This window comes from Phalaenopsis equestris, unplaced genomic scaffold (assembly GCF_001263595.1).
Source record: "Phalaenopsis equestris unplaced genomic scaffold, ASM126359v1 Scaffold000878, whole genome shotgun sequence".
In the NCBI taxonomy this organism is placed as follows: domain Eukaryota; kingdom Viridiplantae; phylum Streptophyta; class Magnoliopsida; order Asparagales; family Orchidaceae; genus Phalaenopsis; species Phalaenopsis equestris.
The window spans coordinates 1,206,090-1,213,386 of NW_018165318.1; positions in this window are offsets into that span (position 1 = coordinate 1,206,090).

Sequence of the window (7,297 nt, forward strand, 5' to 3'; positions counted from 1 at the left end):
AGGGTTAAATTTGGGTCTAATTTGAGCTAGCTTTGGGCTAAGCTCAAATTAATTGTTGAGTTAAAGGATTTTCAACAAAAATTGGATGCCAATTTGAGGTCTAAGGCATTCAATTGTTGAAATTTGGGGTATTAGCCAATATGGGGGCTAGTTTGGGGATTTTGTCAAAGATGGTCAAATTGACCAAATTGGACCAAGGTGTAGTTGAACAAAATGAAATTGGGAATATTTTAGATTTATTGGGATTTTTTAGGAATTTTTGGAATTTTTGGATTTTGGGTCATGGAGGGGTATCTTGGTAATTTGGCCATTTTTGGAAATTTTGACAAATTTGGATGTATTTAAGGTGTTTGAAATGGGTTTTGATCAATTTTGGGTAATTTGGCAAAATTTGGGAATTTTAGCCAAATTTAGGTCCCAAGGGCAGATGTATATGTTAAGGTAATTTGGAGGTGCATAGAGGCAAAAGACCAAGTTAGGCATTTCACATAGAATTGGATAGATATCCATTCTAAATGAACCATGGATTAATATATTGTGAAGATATGGTGTACCCTAGTTCCAAGTCAACACCCAGGGTCAATCCTAAAGCCAAGTAATCCTATAGGGACTCTTCTTGAATTCTCTTATAATGATCTTATCTACTAAATGCTAGAGGTTAAGATCATTATGTGGAATTTCAAGTTGAGTAAAAAGAAAAGTTTTGAATTTCTAATGGTGGGGGTACCTTTTCTAATTTTCTAAGACTAGTCAATAGGAAAGTCCTATGGCTAGACCTAGGCTACTAAAGAAGTTTCTAGACCTCAACCCAAAAGTGAGGTCAACAACACCGAAGAAGATAAACTTACAATAGAAATAAACCTAATTTCTCTTCTGCCACAAGCCATCAAGAAGAAGCCAAGGGAAAACAATATTCATCTTCTTCTTTCTTCTTCCTTCTGCCGCAAGGAACTACTTTTTGCATTTTCCTTCCTCTATCCCGAGGAAGCCCAAAAAAGAATACCAAAAACCGTGACTTCTAAAACCCAAGGAGAGCCGCGCGATACCTTTTATCTCGAAGAGGAGGGAGCGAAGGGATGCTTCGCTTCACAACAGAGGAAGACAGGAGTGGTTGGTGCCTATGGTTCACGAATCGACGCCAGGCGGGAGCGGGTCACAACTGTTTCGCGATCGGGATTTGAAGTCGGGAGCGGGAGGAAAGCGCGACTGAGCGGGAGCAGGGTCGCGAAGTCACGAACCGGGCTCCATCCTTAACATATACATCACTAAATTCTCATGTATTTATATATCTAACACCTAAACTTAAATTTTAATATACATACCACCTAATTCAAAGGGAGAAATAATTTTAGCTACACGTATTAGTCCTAAACAAAACAATTATTTTGGTAATCATTTTGTTTTAAATCCTCTGATTGTGAAATATTGTATGTGTTTCTGCCATTATTTTTTATATTTTCCATCATTCTTATTTTTTTTTTGTCTAAGTAGCTTACATAAAAATGTAGCTATGCTTAAAAATAAAATATAAATGACTCTATGTTTAATTTTGATAAGGCTGTGATAATTAATATTATATCAATTATACTTTAATAATACTTATAATCCATTGAACATAATTCAAAAATTAATATCACTCAATTTTGAACATGATACACTAATCATAGTGCTTTTAACTTCCCTTTATCTTAATTATGATGTTCAAATGGGGCATTTACATGTTTGCCACACAATTCGGATGTATTTTACATAGCCAACACATAAATTTTTTTTTTTTGTTTTTTTTTTTTTTTTTTTTACATTTATGACACACAAATTATTTACATCACAACAAAAGTACTACTATTTTAGCTTTTGAAAAGTGAACTAAACATTTTGATGCATAACTAAGGGGGCATGTATAAAAATTAAAATTCAGTTATTTAAGGGTATGTACGTATATATTCCGATTTAAGAGATTGATAAAATAGCATGTTAACATCAATATCAAAGTTTGGCACAATGTGTTACATGGATTTCCATAAAGGGAAGTGTGATCAAGGATGACAAGATCCATGTCAACAAAAGACAAAAAGACTTGGTTAACCAACTACAGATCTCTTGGAGCAAGACTCAGAGCTGACCAAACGAAGGTCGTCAAAGTTAAATATCGAGACCCACCGAACCGAGAAGACACCAATTCAACTCTCATCCTAATGTCACCAGTCGCTTCACAAGAGTCTCCGAGACAATTTTGGAGTCCTAAGGTTCCCATCACTTGATACCCCTTGAACATTCTAAATGGATCTCTAGTCAAAGTGGTTAACTACTTATCAAATTACGGACGGTGATTCACCTTCTGCCCGATAGCCTAATCTAATTCTGGCAGTATGAAATTCTCATCTAGGGATCCAGAATTGACAATCAGATCAAAACAGTTGATTGATCGACCAAATGACCGTCAGAGCTGACCAACTACCCCGGCTCAATAAAATCAGTCAAATGAGCACCTTGGTGACCCGAGGACCACAGATCTCAATTGGTCAAGTAATAGGGAAGCCGAGTCACATACTCATTTATTTTTTTCTCTATAGTACCATGTAAGTCCCTCATAAAATCAAGAGCAAACATATAATTGTGCATTTTATACTTTCCTTGTTTATAAATAAGGGAGTCATTTTTACAATAAAGGATAATCAATTATTCTTCAAAGAGCAGTGCTTTATTGTGCTCGCTCTCTCCCTCTCTCCATTTCTCTCTCATATTCTATGTTCTAATCCTTGAGTGTGATTCACATGTAATTCACAAGATATATTTGAATTCAAGAGGCTCATTTCCCAATTACGATGTTATTCTAAGCTTATAATTAATATATAATATTAGTATTATATAATAAGATTAGATAATTTACTTGCCTAATGACCTCATACTCATCGCCAATTAGATGCATATGTGAACCATTTTTAATTTATGACCTACTAGGATGATAAAAAACTATAAGTGATGCTTAATACTCGAGTGATTTAAAATAAGGAAATATTACATACATAGCACCCAATTCTTATCTCACACCCAAAGTTTCCTTTTTACACATAGCACTTTACCTATGAATGAAAAGATAGATTTGACTATTCAAAAATGATAATGGTTACTACTTTACATATAATATATGTGATTATGAAAGTTTAAGCGTGACATAGGTAAATATGAAAATTTTAGGTGCTATATATATATATATGTAAAAGCCCCATAAAATAATCATTTTATATTTGTGAACCAGTTGAGCTGTTAGTTCGCAGCAATGGCGTAAGTCCTCTCTCGCTCCGGGTTCGAGTCTTGCCTCAAATAGCACACTCCTTTAATGTGAGGGAGCAATCAAATCGCCTTGTCAAATGTTTTTTTACAAAATAATAATAATCATTTTATATTACTTGATTCCATTTTATTCACACTTGACTATATATATATATATATATTATATATATATATATATATATACAGAACAAAAAGCAGAAGTATATAAAGTTGTCTACCATAGGCTTCACAAGTTGCACCTTCAATATTTTCTACAAGGCGAACCTCTTTTAAATGGTACAATTCTTTCAAAAATAATCTCAATATATCATATAGGTCAACATATATAAAATACTTGAGTACAATAAAATATGTTGTCTACCCTTCGATATTGTACAATACCATGAACTCTAGCACCATAGGCTAAATGAATTAGTAAGGACTACATGGAGTAACAATTTATGACACAAAAAAAGTTTTCAAACTTATAATTAATTATTTCAACTATATTGCTATTTAATTTCTTCATGCAATCAACATATATTAATTTCGTGCACTCCATGAATAAATGACTAAGCTCAATCAATACACATCCTAAATCAAATTTACAAGTCATAAAAGGCTATAAGAAATAATCTATACATAAATGCATGCCAATCATGAGTATTTATGCTACAACATTTTTTACTCATTCAAATTCATACACACAGTTAGGATTGAGCACTAGAGGATCAATTGCCTATAGATGAGAAGGTATACAAAATGGAGGGCAAAGTATAGTGCATGTTGTTTATAAAGGCGGGTATACTAGAAGATAAAAAAACTGGTCTTTGCCTAAGATCATGCAAAAAGATGATATGGTAGAGCCGTGATTTTCACATCATTGGAGAAAATATTAATGATTTGGTTAACTAAATTTCATTCATTCAATAGTACATGATGGAGATGATAGAGATTCTAAGTAAGAAAATCCCTATGAAAAACCAGGAAACAATTCATAAGGAGGATTGATCCGACATGAAGATCTCTTCGTCGCAAAAATTAGAGGCCATGAAAGTTCTAGCAAGCAAGATGACTCAAAAGAAGAATATGATGATCTAGTACATACTTTCAAGGGAGATGTCAAAATCGATAATCCTATTGTTAGAGAATTTATTAGCATCAAGAAGATTGATGCTTTGGCAGTTCAGATAAAACTTTACTTCAGTCTCTGAGTATTCCAATCAAGAGAATATTTTGTACAATTGAATAAAAATCATCAAGCATGTGTTGACATTATAGAATGCTCGTCTCAAACATGGGAGATAGAACATAACACAGTAAATTGAACAAGTTGTTATGCTAATAATTATATCCTATAGGATATGAATAAGAAAGATGTGATGGTAGGAGTTGTGACAGCGATAAAATTAGACCATAAAAAGACTCTAATACAAGTTGATGATTGGCATGCCAATGAAAGATGTATTTGAGTTAATAAAATATATAACAATGTTGGAGTATAGTATCTCCAATGAACTCTTGGTCATGCAAATATGATTGCCATTGCTATAAAAAAACACAAATTGAGGCAACAAAATTTAGGTGCATTTACATATACAGCACACAATTCTTATGTATTTACATATCTCACAACTGAACTTCCATATTTACACACATAGCACTCAAATCTTTACTATCACATCAAAAATAGCACTATCACCACTTTTTAAAAGTGAAATACACATTTTCATGCATAGGTTTAAAGTACCAAAGTGCTAAATATGTAAATATGAAAATGTAGGTGTGACATCTGTAACTACGCAAGAATTGTGTGCTATGCATGTAAGTTTTATTTCCCAAAATTTTATAATAAATAAAAGGTTGGGGTATCAAAGATTATCAAAAAGAAGTGAAATTAAAAGGACTGTGATAAATTTAATTCCACAACAATCTCTTCCTATAAAAGTAACATTTCTTATGAACATTGCCAGATGTTGGGATACGATATAGCAAAATGTTGGAATCTTTATGTGAATCTCTTCCCAAAGAGTCTCAAGAAGAATGAGAAAAAAAGAAGGAATGCACCACAACAGAGGAGGATGAAATATTAGATTTGGTAAATTAACTAGACGAAAGCCTTTTCTTGTTGTCAATTCCATAAGGGAAAAAGTCTAGTAAAACACAGGATATATGATGCAATAAACTGTCAACCTCATCTACAAGTCAATGAGTCGAAAGAAACCAATAAACCAATCTTGTTGAGTGTAATTAAAAGGTCCAACTTTGACGACTCATCACCTACATCCTTAACCTCTTTTATGGATTCAAAAGGACTAAAAACATGTGGATTTATCAACCATATAATGTTCTCTTTGCCATAACTTGATAGTAAATTCACGAGATAATGTGTGAAGTGGATGGCTCCTTTGAATATCTGACAGGTTATCTTCAAAAGCTCATAATTATGTTTTTAACATGTTATCAACTATCAAATGGCACAACAATAATATCTAAGAATGGTGTGTTATATTGTTAATAGAAGCAGTGGTTGAAGCCTCTAACTATGGAGGCAATTGGACGGTGAATACTATGACAAATATATACTAGCATTTTGATTATGCTATTTGTCCAACTAGAGAAGCATGATGAAAAAGCATATGCATTTTTCCGAAAAGCATCCAAGCATAGAAAAAGTGTTGAAATTAGTCGAGGAATGAAAGCTAAGATACAAAACTAGTAGAAAACAATCAAGGACTTCCCCGCATGAGCCACGACGATTGTCTCCACAATCTATTTACATAAAATTAGCCTCTTAACTTTTCCTAGCAAAGATGATTTTCTAAACCAACTAAACTATTTGATCATTGAAACTCATCTAACCAAACTGGCCATAGAGGAACAAACTCATCCACTCATCAACGTTATTCAATTAAGATGCTTGCTAAGCAAACTAGGATTCTCCCCAAAAGTGTACATCTATGATATCCGCACTCAACTAGGACCTTGCTTGAAATTCCAGCCTAATGGTCAACTGTTAACTAAACTTATTCAACAGAACGAGCTAAATTGAACACAATTATGAGCATGTCTTACAACTCTATCATATAGCTATGATAGCCATTTCTATAACAATGACCTGCCCTCCCACCTATAAATAAAGGATCATATTCAATCTAAATTTCAAATTCTCATTCTATATCCTCTCTAGATTCGATTTGATCTACCTTTGTTTATGCTTTAAAAAGTCAACATAATCCTACATAAACCCAAAGCAATAACAAAGAATTCCTTGCTCAATCTCTCTCTCTCTCTCTTTTTTTCTTGAACTCAATTCTAACATATAATAAACTCTTGACGTCACTCCATAAATAACTTTAAATTCAACATTTACATGTTGAATTTAAAAGTTGAATTTAATTTGTGAATGCAGCAAATCAAATCAACTAAAGATATTCTCGAACCTGCCCCGTGCCTAAGCCAATTCTCCAAAACACCACACTTAGGGGTCAATTGGAATCACCTTTGCTCTTTGTGTTCTATTCTTACTTTTATTTTATTTATATTTTTACTTGAAATAAAATATGTTTAACATGTTATAATATATTTAACAGCTTTTAAAAACACTCGAGATAATTTTTTAGATATTTTGAGTGTCTTTAAAAATATTAACTTATTTTTTAAATAAAAAATAAAAAACATACATACGAAGAAAAAAACTCTAAAAAACATTTTTTTAAAATAAAAACAAAATAAAAAAAATAAACGAAAAGATGATGACAAACAAGCCCTTAATTTACATAAACTTCATTTTTCAGAACCAAGATCCCTTCAACAACTTATTCTTATTTAAGAACACTATAAGCAAAAACCAGATAAATTAAACAGAGAAGACAAAAAAAATTGCCGAACCAAGCACACTGTAACATAAGAACACCCACCAAATCCCCTACGACACATAGATCCCCACTAACCTTTAATTAACTACTTCCACTCCCGGATGCACTCTGCCACCCTCCGCCGCCAACGCCGCCAACGCCGCCAC